Raw genomic sequence first — 19,392 nt, forward strand, 5'->3', positions numbered from 1 at the left:
AATATCAGTACGTAAAGAATATATGCTAGGAACTGGAAATTCAGAGACTATGAAGACCCATGTGACCTTAGATAATAGGCATGTAAAATCCTGATGATAATATGATAAAAATTGCTACAGGTAATGGTTATCAGAGAAAGCGTTACAAAAGATGTTAGCTTTGAGTGAATTTGGAGGATGGGTATGAATTTTCCATGCTAAAAGGGCAGGAGAAAGGGCGCTTCAGGCACAAGATGAGTGTGGAAGGGTTTGACTTGGTTGGGAAAGAGCAGTTGAAGTGAGGGTTGCATAAAGATGTGGAGGATAACAGTGGGAAGTGAGGTGGAGAATAATGGGTGGGACTGTGGAAGCCCATACACCTTAAATGCAATGATAAGGAGTCTGAATTTTATCGTATCGGTGATGGGAGACTTGGAAATTTTTAAATAAGAGGAGTGCCATGGACAGATTTGTATTTCAGAATAAAAACTAATGATGTGTCGAGGGTAGATTGAGCCGAATGTGAATGAGGAGGGAATAGAGGTCAGGAGACCCCAGCTGAGGCTAGCCGAGACCTGAGTTAGGTAACTGGTGGTGAGAATGAAAAGAAGTAATATATCCAGGTAACATTGTGGAGGCTGAATAGATGGGACTTGGTTATTAAAAAGGGGCTGGTAACATGGGAGAAAGAAAAGTGCTAGCAATGGCCCCTGGGTTTCTAGTTTGGACAAGTGAGGGGAGGGTAGTGACTTTTACAAAGGAGGAGAGCACAGACAGAGGAGTGGATTTGTGGAGGGGATGAGGGAGGAGAAGGGGGTGCTATGTTGGAGGCACTGTCTCCTCTAGCACTTGGTAAAATTGGATGAAGAACCAATTTACCCCAGGGCGATGCCAGTGGAGTTCTTCCTCCTTTCACACCGACCTTCAAGGCTCACCAGGATACTACCACACAGAGAGCTGTGTCATCCTGAGTTCTCTTCCTAACAGATGCAAGCAAAGCTAATCAGCAGCAGTGGAGATCCGCGAGTGACAGCAAGGGGGTGTTTGTAGCCCAAGCTGAATGACCAAGGCAAGCCAGAGCCTTCTCTAATGCAATGTGACAGTGGTACCAAGCCAAAGCTTACTGTTAATAAATTTAATCATTGTCCCCAAGTCATAATAACACAAAAATGCTCTATGTATTCAAAAAAGCTACCTGCAGCAGCTTATAAGTCCAAGCCAAATGCCCAGAGCCATTATGCAGACTCTCCCCAGATGACAATTTGCATTCCTCAGTGCCTGGCATTGCCACTGGTGATTAGAACACTGACAATGTACTGGCCAAAATGTCCTCTTGGGGAGTCACTCTGCACCTGTCTGGGTAAACAGAAGTGGTGAGCAAGGCAGACAGATCTGGGCTGCCTGGCCAAACACAGAACAGATAGAGCAGAAACTCTAAAACTTTGTTGAACCAGAACATGGCATGAAGGAGAAACACTTTGTGCTAAATACGAACTCTTGTTTGATGCAAGTCATCTCAATGGAAAATACTCTTACTGGCCAACTCTTCTAAGAATGCTTGCAGTGCATGCAGAAAGCAAAGTCCCAGGGTTGATGAAATGCCCTGATGGTGTTTTAAACCATTTGTTGAGGGTCAGGGAAGGTAAAGGGAAAGTAATAGAAAATAGTTATTCTGTGCAATCCCCCCCCCCCCCCCCGCCCCCCAACCCCATAAGGACTTAAGGACTCATTAAGAAAGCTTCTGGAGGGCCATCCTTTGCTTGGTAGGTCCTGCTGTCTCCTATTGACAAAATTAGGGGAAGAAGATGAAAGGAAGAGGCATAAATGATGAATCAGGCAAGAGCAGTCACCATGATCTGGAATGTGGAGCCCAATCAGCTTCCAAAGACCCATGCATCCTTTTATTTTCTCTGTCATCAATGTGCAAGGAGGTTTGCAGTTGTCCAGCCCAGGGCTGGCATGGCCCATCAAATTTTAGCTGTATTCTTTGTGTAAGGAGAAAATTGCTAAGCACAAATTCAATTGAAGGCAGGAGCAATTAATATGGAACAGGCACAGCCAAATAAGCTATTTAAATGTATGACTGCAGATTCCCAGGTCTGCCCATTGGAGGGGGGCCAGAGCCCCCGTCCAACATTCCAGTACTAGCTGCCAGGCAGATATCTAAGTGCAAACCCCAGAGGGGCTGTCAGGAGATGTTTATGAAATATCTTAATGAAGAGTTTGTGAGACCCCGTGGAGAAGTTCTCCTTGGCTGATCTGGGCAGACAGACGGAATGCTGAGGCTTAGGGTGAAGCATCCATTTTCTCCAGTTCTCCAGATGGACTTAAATCTGGCCAGAGACGCATAGCACTCAGGAAACTGAAAGTGAGCATTAGCTGAGCTTGGATTCTTGGCTTTTTGAATGTTTCAGGAATCTCTGAACAGGCCATTTGTCCCTCATCCTAAATGTCAGGGGAAGGTATAACCAAGTAGGCTCAGAAATGTAATATTCCCCTTTCCCAGAGACTTTTTAAATAATATTATAATATTGCATGACCCACATATTTGTATGGATATTTATATTTGAATAAAAGTTGGAAGGAGACTAGGAAATTGGGTTGGCTAGACTGGCCGAGACCACAGTTACAATTGCTGACTTGGAAATTTTCCTAGACACATGGTGATAAAGTAAATACATAATTTTATTTTATTTTTTTTTCAGGAAATTCCTTGGAGTCCATGAATTTTTCTTATTTTTTTCATGCTAAAAATGTGTCATTTTAAAAAGACACAATTCTTCAGATCATGACTTTTCAGATTACTTGAAGTCAAAAAATTTTTGTGCTCAAAAATTATTCAAAATGTAGGAAATCTGATGATCCCTTGTGAAGTTGACCTCTTTGCTTCCTGGCACAGTCCTGATTCAACTGGGGAATAAATAAATTCTTATAGGATTACTGTGAAATTGTCATTAATAAATGGAAGGATCCTGATTTGGAAACATCTCTTCATGATCTCCATATATAAAAAAGAAATCCTTCAAAAACACACACAAAAAAGGCTATTGCTTGTCTCTGGGAATCCTTAGTAGAAATTTTGTAGAGAGGTAAAATGCTTTGAAATGAGAGTCAAAGGATTTATTATTAACATAACTTTGGGCAAACCCCTCAACCTTCCTGGCTTCCACTTCCTCATCTGTGTAATGAGAGGTTGGATAGAACGATCTCTAAGGGCTGGTTTCCATCCCCGGTCCATCCCTTTCCAACCGTAACTACTGAAGACTCATATCGTTGCTACTCAGACGTGTAAGGTGTGTCCTGGGACCAGCATCACTCCCAGGACCAGCATCACTCTCATGTGCTTATGAGAAATGCAGTATCTCGGCCTCCACCCTTGACTGACTGAATCAGAATCTGCACATTCAGAAGACCCCTAGGTGATTTATACACACATGAAGGTTGGAGAAGTGCTCATCTAAAACCCACAGACTCCCTCTTCTGTACCCTAGTGTCCTTGTCTGGGGTCTATCAATCTCCCTATCCCTTCCTGTCCCACTTTGCTGGCTGGGCGTGTCTCTTTTCTCTGTACCTCCCCTTTCCTCCTCCCTCCCCTACATACCTCTTAGAGTCCTACTTCAAACAGACAGAGCTCCTGGAACAAGACACCATTGACTGACTAACATCCGTGACCATCTTCCTCTAATTTATATGTGGGAGGCCACCACAGCATGTCTTGATAAGCTGTGTGTATGTAGGTCCATGCCTGGGATCTGAACCGGCCAAACCCCTGGCCACCAAGGTGGAGCATGCGAACTTAACCGCTACACTACTGGGTTGGCCCCGATTGAATGGCTCTTGGGTGACATTCTACTCAAGTCAACTGTATGTAATTCGTATCTTGGGTAACTGATACCGTTTGTTGTCTCCATAAAGTCTAAGTATTGTTACAGATAACTATTTATCCAGTTGGCTCCTATCTACTTATTAGATTGATTAATTTGGCGTCCAGAATAGACAAAACAGACAGGACTTCTTTCTAAATTCTACCTTGCTAGCTTTACAGCTGTCAGGAAATGCTGTGTGTTACAAACATATCTAAAAGTCTATATTTACTTTCCTTCGCTGTAAACCTTGTGTGGCTCAAAGACATCAGACACTTTAATAATGTACAATATCTTCATCCGGAGTTGACTAAGGAACATATATTTGCCATGTCTGAGTTACTCCATGAGTTTAGATTAATTGCTGGGTGGATTTCAGCTCTGGGAACTGATTCCAATGTTCTAGTTTCAAGGACAGACATTACCAAACAATTATGCTATGATTATATGGTAGTTGATTTTCAGTTTTCAAGGTCAGGATTAATAGAATAAATATAGTGCAAACACAACACTGGCATTTTTAACCTTTTTTTCCTACTGAAAGAGAAAATCATTTTCCCCTGAGCTTGCTGAGCCAGCTCTTTGTGCAAACAAAGGCCCCCTCCTGTTATCAGTCATTGCTGGAAACCGGAGAGGTGGCTGCTGGACCAGAGCAGGCTTGGCTACCACCATCGGAAGTAGGACCGCTATTAGCCTGGGGACACCATTCTTTTGCTTGATGAGTTCAGATTGATGGCACGAAGAATTTGCATAGGATGAGAAACAAGAGGAGGGAACTCAGGACCAAGTTGGGCAGGGTCCATAAAGCAACATATCTTTAGGATGAGAATCATTGTCACATACACAATTAAGATGAGGGTAGGGGCCGGCCCAGTGGCTCAGCAGTTAAGTTTGCACGTTCTGCTTCTCGGTGGCCCAGGGTTCGCCGGTTTGGATGCCAGGTGCGGACATGGCACCGCTTGGCATGCCATGCTGTGGTAGGCGTCCCACATATAAAAAAGTAGAGGAACATGGGCACGGATGTTAGCTCAGGGCCAGGCTTCCTCAGCAAAAATGAGGAGGATTGGCAGCAGATGTTAGCTCAGGGCTAATCTTCCTCAAAAAAAAAAAAAAAAAAAAAGAAAAAAGATGAGGGAAGTCAGGCCTTCCAAGAGGGCAGCTCTGAGATTTGTGTGGCTTCTCACTTTCCTTATATCAGGGGTCAACACGTTATGCCCAATGAGCCAAATCCTGGCAGCTGCCTGTTTTTTAAAAGAAAGTTTTGTTTTGTTGGACCACAGCCATCCTAATTCATTTACATATTGTTTGTAGTTGCTTTCATGCTATAAGGACAGAATTGAGTAATTCTAACAGAGACTTTATAGCCTGCAAAGCCTAAAATATTTACTATCTGGTCCTTTACAGAAAAAGTTTGCAGATTCCTGCCTTGTATTGTTTCATTCCTGAGACGTGTTTTTTTGTTTTTTTTAAAGATTGGCACCTGAACTATCATCTGTGGCCAATCTTCTTTTCTTTCTTTTCCCTTCCTCTTCCCCCCAAAGCCCCCCCAGTACATAGCTGTATATTCTAGCTGTAGGTCCTTCTGGTTGTGCTATGTGGGATGCCACTCAGCATGGCTTGATGAGCGGTGCTAGGTCTGCACCCAGGATCCAAACCAGCGAAACCCTGGGAGCGCATGAACTTAACCACTTGGCCACGGGGCCAACCTCCATTCCTGAGTTTTTAATATCGTGGGGAGGCGAATGTTGAGGGGTTTCAGTTAGGATCAGCATTTATGATGAAACCTCACCTATTACAATATAAACTCTGTTCCTGAACAATAGTCAAAATTTAAGACTCCTTGAGCTTAAGTCTTCAGTAAAATGGCTCTGGTGAAATACCTAGGCGTCTACCCTTCTAAGAAATGAAGTTTCTTTTATCACACACCATAGCCACCTTAGAACTAGATTCTTTGGTAATAATGCAGCATACAGCTACGTTTTCCCCCTCAGCATCCCCACCTGCACCTGATTTCTGTTTCCAGAAGCCCCAATACAATTTGGCTAGCTTGCTTCAATTTGGCACATGTCTAACTCCTAATTTCTGGCTTCTGGGCACTGCATACACAGGGTACAAGGGTGGGAGTGGGGGTGGGGAGGGCAGGCAGTAGGGCATCCACCTTGGATCCCCAGGGAATCCTGGGAAAGTGTGTCTTTTCGAAATGCTCTGTGGTCACGCGGATCTCAAGCCCAGAGCTCAGATCTCCTGCGGATCATGCAGTTCTAATTGCAGACAGTTTGTATCAATAAGACCTCTCTGTTTTCTCACTAAGGCTGTGAGAAACATTGAACATTTTAAGCAGAGAAAGAGCATCAGTATGTCCCTAAAGGGAATTACAAAACTTTTGTTTTTCTTTTTTAATATAGAAGATGAAATATACAGTGGGTCTTTGAAGTTGTAATTGTCAAAATTTCAGGAGACGTTACCTCTTTATGATTTTATTAATTAAATGTCAAGTAGGGTTTTCTACATATAGGATTATGTCATCTGATAAACAGATAATGATTTTACTTCTTCCTCTCTGATTTGGATTCTTTTATTTATTTTTCTTGCTTAATTGCTCTGGTTAGGACTTTCAGTACTATGTTGAATAGAAGTGGCAAGAGTGGGCATCCTTGTCTTATTCCTGATTTTAGAGGAAAAGCTTTCAATTTTTCACAATTGAATATGATGTTAGCTATGGGCTTGTCATATATTGCCTTTTTTATGTTGAATTATATTCCTTCTATACCTAGTTTGTTGAGCATTTTTTATCATGATAGAGTGTTGAATTTTGTTTAGTACTTTTTCTGTATTTATTGAGATGATCATGTGATTTTTAACCTTCATTCTATTAGTGTAGTATATGACATTTATCGATTTGCATATAGCCTGCCAAGCCTAAAATATTTACGAATTCAGTAAAGTTGTGGGATACATAATCAACATACAAAAGTCAGTTGTGTTTCTTATTATACACTAATAATGAACCATCCAGAAAGGAAATTAAGAGAACAATGCCATTTACAATAGCATCAAAAAGAATACAATACTTAGGAATAAACTTAACCAAGGAAGCAGAAGACTTGTACACTGAAAACTACAAAATAATAATGAAAGAAATTAAAGGAGACATAAACTAGTGGGAAAACATCCAATTTTCATTGATTGGAAGATTTAATATTATTAAATTGTCCATGCTACGCAAAGTGATCAGATTCAGTGCTATCCACATTGAAATACCAATGGCACTTTTTATAGAAATAGAAAGGACACAATTCTAAATTTGGTGTGGAACCACAAAAGACCCAGAATAGCCAAAGTGATCTTGAGAAAGAATAACAAAGTTTGAGGCATTACACTACCTGATTTTAAAATATATTACAAAGCTACAATAATTAAAACAGTGTGGTGCTGGCATAAAGACAGACAGATAGAACAATACAACAGAATAGAGAGCCCAGAAATAAACCCATGCATATATGGTCAATTGATCTTTGACAGGGTGCCAAGATACACAATGAGGAAAGGATAGTCTCTTCAACAAATGGTGTTGGGAAAATTGTATATATATATATGCCAAAAAACCTGAACTTGGGGGCTGGCCTGGTGGTAGTGGTTAAGTTTCTGTGTACTTCAACAGCCTGGGGTTTGCTAGTTTGGATCCAGGGCGTGGACATATGTACCACTTGTCAAGCCATGCTGTGGCAGGCTTCCTATATATAAAGTAGAGGAAGATGAACACGGATGTTAGTTCACGGCCAATCTTTCTCAGCAAAAAGAGGAGGATTGGTGGCGGATGTTAGCTCAGGGCTAGTCTTCCTCAAAGAAAAAACAAAACAAAAACCCAAACTTGGACCCTTATCTTATACCATAGGCAAAAATCAACTCAGAATGGGTTAAAGATTTAAATGTAAGACCTTAAACTGTAAAACTCCTAGAAGACATCATAGAAGTAAAGCTTCTTGACATTGACCTTGGCAATCATTTCTTGGATTTATCACTAAAAGCGTAGGCAACTAAAGCAAAAATAGACTAGTGGAACTACGTCAAACTGAAAATCTTCTGCACAGCAAAGGAAACCATCAACAGAATAAAAAGGCAACCTACGGAATGGGAGAAAATGTTTGCAAACCATGCATCTGACAAGAGCTTAATATCCAAAATATATACGGAATTTCTATAGCTCAATAGAAAAAACAACTTAAACAAAAGACACCCCCCAAAACCAAATAACCTGATTAAAAACTGGGAAAATGTCTTCAGCAGACACATCTCCAAGGAAGACATACAAATAGCCAACAGATATAGGATAAGATGTTCAATATCATTAATTATCAGGAAAATGAAGATCAAAACTATAATGAGGTATCACCTCACGTGTCACTATCAAAAAAACATAAGATAAGTGTTGATGAGGCTGTGAAGAAATTGGAACGTTTGTGCACTGTTGGTGGGAATGTAAAATGGGGTAACTACTATGGAAAACCATATGGCATTTCTTTAAAAAATTAAAGATAGAATTGTTGTATGATCCAGCAATCCTACTTCTGGGTCTATATCCAAAAGAATTGAAATCAGGATATCTGCACTCCCGTATTATTGCAGCATTGTGCACAACAGCCAAGACATAAAAACAAGCCGAGTGTTCATTGACAGATGAATGGATAAGAAAATGTGGTATACGATACAATGGAATACTATTCAGCCTTAAACAACAGGAAATCCTGCTCCTTGGAACAACATGGATGAACCTTGAGGACATTACGCTAAGTGAAATAAGCCAGACAGAAAAAGACACATATCACATGATTCCACTGATGTGAGAGATCTGTAGTAGTCCAGCTCATCGAAGCAGAGAATACTGCAGTGGTTGCCAGGGGCTGGGGGTCGGGAAAATAAGGAGTTATTGTGCAATGGGTATTGTTTCACTTAAGCTAGATGAATAAATTCTTGAGATTGGCTGTTATAGTGTGCCTGTAGTTAACAATACGGTATTGTGCACTTCAAAATTTGTTAAGAGAGTAGACCTTACCACAAAAAATAAAAACCAGAAACCAAAAATCAAAAACAGAAAGGGGGGCTGGCCCAGTGGCATAGTGGTTAAGTTTGCACGATCCACTTCGGTTCCCTGGGGTTCGCTGGTTTGGATCCCAGGTGTGGACCTACGCACTGCTCATCAAGCCATGCTGTGGCAGGCATCCCACATATAAAATAGAGGAATATGGGCACCCATGTTAGCTCAGGGCCAATCTTCTTCAGCAAAAAGAGGAGGATTGGCAGAGGATGTTAGCTCAAGGCTCATCTTCCTCAAAAAAAGAAAAAGGGACACAAGGAAATTTTGGGAGGTGTTGGATATGTTTATTACCTTGATTGCGGTGGTAGTCTCATGGGTGTTTGCATATGTCCAAATATGTTGAATTGTACACATTTAGATAGTGCAATTCTTTTATATCAATTATACTTCAATAAAGCTGCTTAAAAAAGAAAAAGGAAAAAAACATTAATTAGAAATTCTGTTACAGATTTTTCCAGTTTTTTGGTCCAGCACATTTCGAGTTGAGTGCTGTAAGAGATCAGGTGAGGTCTGCCTCCCCCTTCTCTTCTTACAGAGGCTTAGCGTAGAGAAAGATGGAAGGAAAATATTGAGAAGACATCCTGGAGGAGATCGTGTATGGCAGGAGTTATTGTCAGTATCTCACCTTGCTGACTCTTGAGTCTCGAAAGCATTTAATATGTCGTTGCTACAGTGTGAGGCAATTAAGAGTTGAAAGCAACCTTTCAATCATGGCCTGTGAAATTCCAGGTTCTACTGAAGCATTGGGTTGCTAAGTGCTAGTAATTACATTATGATAAGCAACCAGGTTCGGATTCTCTGGGTCAAAAACAACAAAACTCTGATAAGTGTCAGGAAGAAACTCAAAAGGAAACGCTTTTACTTTTTGGTGAGGAAGATTAGCCCTGAGCTAACATGTGTTACCAATCTTCCTCTTTTTGCTTGAGGAATATTGTCGCTGAGCTAGCATCCGTGCCAATCTTCCTCTATTTTGTATGTGGGATGCCACCCAGTGTGGCTTGATGAGCGGTGTGTGGGTCTGTACCTGGGATCCAAACCGGTGAACCCCTGGAGCAGAGCGTGTGAACTTAACCACTATGCCCCTGGGCTGGCCCTCCAGGAAACACTTTTAAAGGGAGAGTTTTAACTTCTTCCCTTCATTTCCTTTTTTTGTTCTTGTTCCTCCATAGATTTCGATTGTCTCATGTCATAAAAAAGCAATGGCATAGAATTTGGAAAGAGCAATCTTTAGAATCATAGCAGGTTTTAGCTCCTAGTTCAATAGCTGGTGCACGAGCTGTATGATCTTGGATAAGTTAATTGATCTGAGTGTCTGTTTCTTCATCTGTAAAACAGGTGTGGCAATAACAACCCTATGTATTAATATATGTGGAATGAGTGAAATAATGTCTGTAACATTCCAAGTACTATCTTGCACATTAGTAGGTTAGGAAATTACTAATAAGTTAGTTGATAGGTTACTGAATAACTTAGTAAAATTTTAAAACCATGTTTATTCTAGTACTTAAAGAATAGTATTATTCCATCTTGTTTTGAGTTCAGGTAGCAAAATCAGCTGCGATTTTCATTGGAGTGACATTTTTAAAGTTCGCTGGGTGTTTTCTAAACTGAACTACTAAAGGATCCAGGGCAGTGAGAAGCTAAATCATGGTCTAATTGCTCCCTCCCACATCCAGTTTATGCCCCTGCCCAGATCCACAGTGCCTGCATGCATCCTGGGCCTAGGCTGCGGTCCTGGAAAGCCTTGGCCAATATCTTTAGCACCTTGTTTCCTGAGGCTCCACGTTGGCTCCACCCCTGGAGGCAAAGGCTGGGCTTTGGCATTCCTCTATTGCCCTGGCAGATCCAATGCCAGGTCCAGCTTGACCAAACGCAGAGGTGGCTGCTCAGAGGGTGGGGGGTGACACAACCTGGAAGTGAGGGGGTGTTAACATCTCCCACGGGCAGCTTTAACCAACAAGAACACTCAGCAGAAGATGGTAAGGAATCAGTCAATAAATGAGTCATCCTTTTCCCCGAAGGTTGTTCCAAGACACACTGAGTCTACAGGCTCTCCAGAGCGGAGTCAAAGGATGAGCAAACAGCTGCGTTTTCTTATTTTTTACACTTCGTGACATATTCATAAGTTTTTTTTATTACATCCTCTCTTTTATCTTTATATAGGTATAAAATCTCTTATACAAAAAATAAGTTATGAAGCTAATTTTAGCTCATTAGTAAAACAGAACAAAAATTTTACCTAATAATGAGGAAGTTTAGGGTGAGAATTGAGGTAAAATAGAACGAACAAGCCTACCAAACATGGTGGCAGGCTTACCTCTGGGTTTTCTTGGTCCAAGCCTTGAAGTCTCTCTGTTATAGCACAACTGTGCTCTCACCTGCGCCCGTATGGGGTGTGCCACATCACACAGCATCCTATAAAGCAGGACAGCAGACGTTTGCTGCCAGAGGTCAGACAGTGAATATTTTTGGCTTTGCAGGCCATGAAGTCTCTGTTGCAACTATGCAGCTCTGTCGTGTTAGTACGAAAGCAACCCTAGACCATACATAAACGAATGGGCGTAGCTGTGTTCAGGACCCCGTACATGATGTGTGGGGCCCAGTGCAAAATGAAAATGTGGGGCTCCTTGTTCAAAAATTATTAAGAATTTCAAAACGTCAACACCACTGCATTGAACCAAATGTGGGGCCCTTCTAAGTGTGGGGCCCCCTGTGACTGCACAGGTTGCACACCCATGAAGCCAGCCTCAGGTGTATTCCAATGAAACTTCATTCATTATAGCAAGTGAAGAGCTGGATTTGGCTCATGGCCTCAGCTATAAAGAATCAAGTAATAGCATGTATCTTTGCTCCACCAAGAGAGTTCTGAGCAGATGCATGCTGTCGATTTGGCTACTTAGCCATCCCTCCATTTTCCCGCATTTATATGCCATGACTCAAAGTCCGTATGCTGGTCTTGACCTAGAATTGTCACTTGGAGAGGGTGGCCCCAGCCCTAGAAACTAACAGAGCAACAGCAATGGGTTTGCCCTACGCATGTCCCGTGCTGCTCCTTCCTGCTAACCTCTGGGGAGACAAAAGAGGCCTTTTTGTTTCTGTCCTTTTTCACTCCCGGTAACTCTGTGTTGGCTTTCCCTGGAAGTGTCGTCGATTTCTGAAACAACTTCAAAGCCCGCTTTTGAAAGAAAAACACAGCGATCCTTTCAGAAGCCTATCAGCCTTTGATTAGCTCTTGCTGACTTTCTCAGAACGTGTCTTGTCACTTCTCCTGAGTTTTCAGGGCGGCCTTTGTAGTGTCTGGAATATTTTTGTTGTATGTGTTTTCATTTCCCCAAATCAGAACTACTCTCCTAGCAGGTCCCAGGGCTGGGCCTGCTGGTTTCCGTCATGGCCCGCTCTGGTCTCGTGTGATGGCCTGATGATTCAAGAGCCTCAGCTCTTTCGGGTGCTGCTCTTTCTCCAGGTAGCTGCAGGATTTTAAAAAACTCCATGGTGACATTAGTAGGACTGCTAGCTAGAGAAAGGATTTGGTTTGCATCACTGGAGCGGACACCTGGCTCTTTTTACTGTCCCTTCTCTTTAGGATTTGCTTTTAAATGTGAGGCAAGAAATGGATTCACCTGATGTGAGAACATTGAACAAAAATATGCATTTTACAGGAAGCTCTGAAGTCCCTTGCACAAAACGTACGTAGCTGTAAGTAAAGAGCTCATATCAGGCCTCGGCTGGCCCATGCCTGCCTGGAGAATGACCTCCGAGCTTGTCTGCTGCCAGCCTGATTCTCTTAGAAACTACATAGGATAAATGTGGAGTGTCGTGTCTGCCTTGTCTGCTGTGGGGGACTGTGCCTGGCCTGGGGGACCTGTGAGCTGGCATCCAGGCCCTGGGCCAATGTGACTAGAAAGCTTGGTGAGAAATTGAGGCTGCAGCTTCTCTATGTCAAGGTGACTCCCACACAGTTTCGGCCATTGTCCAGGACAATGACCCCTGTGCCATGTAGGTGAGGTGTAAAGGTAGCTGCTGGGCATCCCTGTGGGTTGAAGATGAGTACCTGCTGCGCTTCCTGTCCTGTGTCCTTTGACAAAACCAAATCAGTCTACTATTGCATGAAAGTCCATTGTGTCTCCTGAGTCTGATGGTCAACCTGAACCCATGACAACCACGGTGGTGGTAGACTTAACTCTGTCCATCTTTAGAGTCAGCCCCGTGGTTAAGGGATTTGAGTCTCATGACACGGTTCAAATCCTGGCTCCATCACTTACTTATTCCATCCCACTGGGGAGATAATTTAACCTCTCTGTGCGCGTCTCCTTGTTTGTAAATTAGAGGTGGTAACAATAATAATAGTACCTACCTCATGGACTGTGAGGATAGAAGGGGTCAGTACATGATGGATCATGGTGTCATCACTGGAACGGGGATTCTTGAATAATTCAATTATCACATCAGTGAGTATCGGTACTATGGATATTACTGAGAATAGCCTCTTTCATGTTATAAAAGTTTTCACGTCAAGAGTATCTTCATCACTGTCACACATAAATGAGTTTGGCTTGATATTATAATCTGGGTTCATTCATTTTCTCTTAATAGAGAAGGATCTAATAATTATATTCTATAATATATTTTGCTGCTGATTTCTGAATAATAATTTTCCCAGAGCCCAGTAAATGATTTTAATTTTCGATATTTATTCTTTTCTAATTTCTTAAACATTTTCTTCAATTATCTATTTCAATATTGATTCTATTCCAATTGACCTATATGATAATTGAATTATTCAACAATTCCTCAATATTTTCTATCTTTTCTTATTTTCTTTTTTTCTCTCATAATTTCTTTATGCTACTTGTTTGAGTTGACATTCTATTCCAATAATCTGATTTTCTGTAGGTCCAATTCTGCTATTTATTGCTTCTAATTCTTATTTATTTTACCAAATAGTTTTTCCATTCTCTTAGTTTTACAGTTGCAATGCCCCGTTTTGTTACCTGATAAAGCATGATTACATATGATAACTTTTATTTAAATCTTGATTTTTGGTGGGACATCCATTTCAGGAGTTGCATTTCCTTCAGCACATTTCCCATCATTTCTGAATAAAACTTTCTGATTGTGCTCAGTCTTTAAATTTCAGTTTACTTGTGTTTCCTTGTGGTTATTTTGCACATGGTCAGAGATAGAGTGATGAGGACATTGGCGTAAATACCATTCCGTCTTAGTCAATGTCAGAGTGGGCTTCCAAGCTTTGATGGGGAGATTCCAATGATCTGGAAATAACAAAGATCTTGGAGGGAGACTCCTGGCAGAGTGCTCCTCCTGGATTTGGGGCCGAGAAAGACACCAGCTGGAGGTGGTCCTACATTTTGTTCCAACTACTCAGACCTTTCCTGAGAAGCAGATTTACTTCTGTCGGGCTGATCTGTGAGAGAATTCACTTCTCTCCACCCTAGCCTTGCAGGTTCTGGCAGAGGAAACCAGAGGCCGGACTGGGGGCATCTCAGTCATGTGGGGGATTGTAACCTGGCTATCAGGTTATGGGCATGATGAATGCAAGTGGCTGTGAGCCCGCTTTACTTGCTGTCAAGGCAGAAACACTGCAGCCCTGGCTGCCTGGGTCTGACTGGGAATCCAGAGAATAGCGCCAATATCTAAGCGACGCTCAGCAAGAACACCGAGAAATAGCTCTGAATTCCAGGGGGACTGTGCAGAGCCGTGACAAGGCCCATTTGCAAGTCAATCTGTGAGCCGGGTTAGAGACGTTATTACATTTGTACCCCCTAGATACTCTGGATATGGAGCTGGTAAATTAGCTCTGGGTGTTTCTGCAGTGGACAGCTTCTTGCTCTCTGAGGCTTTTTAATTTGCTTCCAGACTGGGCTGAGAGCAGAGAGACAGGACTCACTCAGGATTACTCACAGGGTGTAGACGGATTTCATTTACTTGCATTTGTAGGTGCACATCATGAGGGGAGCAGGCCAGAGTGGGCCACGCTGTGTATATTTGCCTTCTGATCTATGGAGCCTTGAGGGTGGTGGCTATTTTACGTCTGGGAGTCACAGGAGGAAAACACGTTCATCTTCAGGATGAATAGCAGGCTTGATGAGTAGACGTTCCAACCTGTCTTCCAGGAGGAGCGGGATCATCAGTGTCCTCTGTCTTCGTGTCATCAGAAATCTGAGATCTGACATGATGGAGGGTTGGCACAACTGCATTGTTTGGGTGCTTGTTCAACCAATCAGGCATGGAGCTGGCTATTAGGATAACGTGAGTGGGGAGAGAAGGCAGCACATGGGGGTATAGGGCGGCAGTGGGAATGGCCTGGGGAGTGTGGTGGGCGTAGTGCTCAGCTCGTCTTTGAGAAGAAGGGCTAGGTGGACTCAAGGTTGTCCAGTAAAGGATGCTCACACCCTTCAGGGAAGAGGGAGGGAACATGGCTGGTCATGTCAGGCCATGATGGGAGAGGAACACCTGGAGACAGGCAGGCTTGGAAGACAAAGATGAGAAGAGCAGCATCAGCGAGGCTGAGGATCAGCCTTTCTAGACTAAGTCCTCAGCAGCCATTCCCCTGAACCCTTTTTCTCCCCTCTCCTCAGTACACCGAGCTGAGGGTTACAAAGAAGGTCACCAAGGCCATCCTCATGACGATAACAATAGAGTCATAACACCCCACGATTTCCTTTAATAGACATGTTTCTCCATATGTGGCAAATAGGTTTTGAGGTATAGAGTTAGGATTTTAGGCAAAAGAGAATAAAACAGTTTTGTTCTCGTTCGAGTTAGTTCTGCATCTTGGGAAGAGTATCAGAAACATCTAACAACAAAACAGCAGCGAAGGTATCAATAATAAGAGCTAATGTGTATGTGGTTCTTATTGTGGGTCATGTGCTCGTCTAAGCACTTTTAACTCATTTAATTTTAACTCATTTAATCCTCACAACAACTGGGTGTCCCTATTATCTCTGTTTCATAACTGTGAGGTCCCTGTTTTGTATCTGAGGCCCAGAAATGTTAAACAACTCGTGCAAGTTCACCTAGACTATCTGGGGGAGATGGGGTTTGAACCCAGGCAGTCTTTCCCAAAAGTCTGTGCTCTAACCACTGGACGGTGCTGCCTCTCCTGCTCGCAATCCTGGCTGAGCCTTATGTCAGCCATGTGACCTTGCAACTGATGTCTTCTCTACAGTGGGAACCCTCAAACCAACCCCACCGGGGTTTTGAAAGAGTTTCACAGGTGGAACACACCTAGTCCAACTAGCGCCTGGCACACTGTAGGTGGGAATCTCCCTCCACCCCCCCGCATCCTTTTTAGAGGACAGGGCATGATTTGTGGGCCACAGTGGCTAGAAGCAGGTAAAACATAGTCAGAGGCATGCAATTGCTGGGTTTTAGAAACCATCAATTAAAAAATTATTTATTTTTAATTGTGATAAAATATACACAACATAATATTTACCATTTTAACCATTTGTAAATGTACAGTTCAGTGACATTAAGCACATTCACATTGTCATGCAACCATCACCACCGTCCATCCACAGGACATTTTTCATCTTGCAAAATTGGAACTCCGTATCCATTAGACAATAGCTCCCTGTTCTCTCCTTCCCCAGCCCCCCGTAACCACCATTCTGCTTTCCGTCTGTATGATTTGACTACTCCAGGTACCTCATATGAGAGGAATCATACAATATTTGTCCTTTTGTCATTGGCTTATTTCCCTGGGCATAATATCTTCAAGATTCATCCATACTGTGGCATGTCTCTGAATTTCCTTGCTCTTCAAGGCTGAACACTATTCCATTGTGGGTATAGACCACATTTGTTTATCCCTTCATCCATTGATGGACACCTGGATTGCTTTCACCTTTTGACTATTGTGAATCACGCTGCTATGTACATAGGTGAACGAATATTTGTTTGGGACCCTACTTTCAAAACTTTTGGGTATATTCCCAGAATTGGAATTGCTGGATCATACGGTAATTCTATTTTTAATTTTTGGTGACTGCCATACTATTTTCCATAATATCTGCACCATTTCACATTCCTACCAGTGAGCCACAAGGGTTCTGATTTCTCCACATCCTCGTCAACAGTGAAACAGGGCAATTGCGATGATAACTCATACCAGCTAAAATATATTTTCCTCTTCATTTAGAGAGAAGAATAGGAAGTAAGCAGATGTACTAAATGCATTCTGACAAATCTCGCTGTGATAAAAGCTTGGAGCATGTGGACTGGTCCCCCAAGGCCTCAGTGGAGAGCTGAGGGAGTTGCTGAGTCAAAGGGGGAGGGAACATGGACCTGCAGTGGGAAGACTGGGGTGCTGGCCCTGCTTTCTGCTCTGCATGGTGTGACCTTGCAGGAACACTTCTCTCTCTGGAACTCTGTCTCCTCGCTGGTAATTGATGGAGATTGGCTGGAAGTTATCTATCACCCCTGCCCATTTGGAAAGTCTCTGTTGTCTCCAGGAGAGGCCTAATGCTGGGGGACTTCGAGAATCATTGGGTTTGGATCCTGGCTCGCAGACTAGAGACCACCTGAGTCACATAGCAGCTGTCAGGTCTGTCTATGGGACCACACGGAGTGCAGAGGTGATGACAGATGGGCGAATGCACGCCCCTTCCGAGAGAGGCCACTGCCTCTCCCATCTGTCCAACTGCTGCCTTGTGGGGACATGGGCCCTGTGTGGCCCGATCTCCTGATTTCTCAAGAAAAGCCAGCCATCCACATTTTTTAAAGTGGAATTTTCCAATTTTTAAATGTTGGCAATTAATTCAAAACTTTAAAAAGGCACTGTGAGCACCAGACAAAAGTCTCAGACCAGAGTAAGTGCGAAGATCACCGTTTGCAGTTCCTGATCTCAAGCATTAATGTGCGAACGCTGGTCTGGGGACACGGGCCAGGTGGCTCGGGCAGGCTTCTCTGACCACTGATGCTGTTCTGAGACAAGTCTGTGGTGTGATTCCTAGTGGAGCTCCAAGCTGAGCAGCACACGAATTCAGCCAACTTCAAGGGAGGAGCCCAGATATATCTATATTTTACTTACCTCTTGAATATTTGTTTGGCTGGATATAGGATTTTAGGTTTAAAAAATAATTTTCCTCAGAAGTTTGAAGATGTACGTTTTCTTTTTTTGGAATCCAGTGTTTCCAATGAGAAGCCTGCTGCCACTCTGATTTTCATTCCACTCTGCATGACAGTTTTTAAAATTTGTGGAAATTTTCGAGGATTTTATGCTTATCCTTGATGTTCTGAAACAACATGGTTGTGTTCTAGGTGTGTCATTTCTTGTCAACCTGCTGGCACTTGGTGAGAAACTTTTGTTTGAATATAATCTTCTTTTAATCCTGAGAAATTTTATTTTTATTTCTTTGATTACTTCTTCCCCTCCATTCTCTCTGTATTCTCTTTCTGGAACTCCTATTGGACCGACACTAGAACTTCTAAGCATATTCCCCAAGTTGCAACCCCTCTTGCCCCTTTATTTTCCATTTCTTTCTAGTACCATTTCTACATGACAAACTACCAGATATTTGAGTGGCTTATAATATAATTTATTATGTTTCGTGATTCTGGGGTTGACTGGGCTGAGTTCCTGCTCTGTGCCATTGGCTGGGGCACTGAGTTTCTGTCCCTGAAGCTTCTCCCTCCACATGGTGTCATCCTCTAGAGCCTATCCACGTGGCCCTTTTCTCCAATAGGGTAGCCTTGACTTCCTTACAGCGTGGCAGCTGGGTTTCAAGAGAGAGCATTGTAAGATGACAAGCCCTTGCTTGCATTAACCCTGATAATGTCCCACTGGCCAAAGTAAGTCACATGGCCAAGCCTGAGTCAATGTGGGAAGTTACTCTACAAGGGTATGAACACTGAGGGGTAGGGGTTTTTGGAGGCCAACAATGTCAGTCAAAGTTGATGTGCTGATAGCTCAACATTGTTTTTTTTTTTGCTGAGGAAGATTCGCCCTGAGCTAATATCTATTGCCAATCTTCCTCTTCTTTTTGTATGTGTCCCACCGCAACAACATGGCCACTGATGGATGACTGGTGTAGGTCCATTCCCAGGAACCGAACCCAGGCTGCCGAAGTGGAGCATGCCAAACTTAACCACTAGGCCACCGGGGCTGGCCCCTGATAGCTCAACTTTTGAGTGCAAGATTTTTACTGTCTTTTTGGAGGTTTAATGCCTACCTGAGACACTGCCCGGCTTCCCTTAGGGGCCAACTCTCTGGCCTAGTCCTTGGGGAAAGTCTCTGTCATGTACTAACCAGCTCTGGTGGGGGGATAGGAAGTGCTTACCTTCTTAGCTGCCCTGAGTTCAACTTCTTAATCTTCTTGTTGAGTGCTTTGTGGCTCCCTCGTTCTTCTGCTGTCTTTGTCTCCCAGGCCCAAAGTGTCCCCATCTCAACCTGCATTATTTTAGGTAGCAGCTTCCTTCTTCTTCTTGGCTGTA

This window comes from Equus caballus, chromosome 1 (assembly GCF_041296265.1).
Source record: "Equus caballus isolate H_3958 breed thoroughbred chromosome 1, TB-T2T, whole genome shotgun sequence".
NCBI lineage: Eukaryota > Metazoa > Chordata > Mammalia > Perissodactyla > Equidae > Equus > Equus caballus.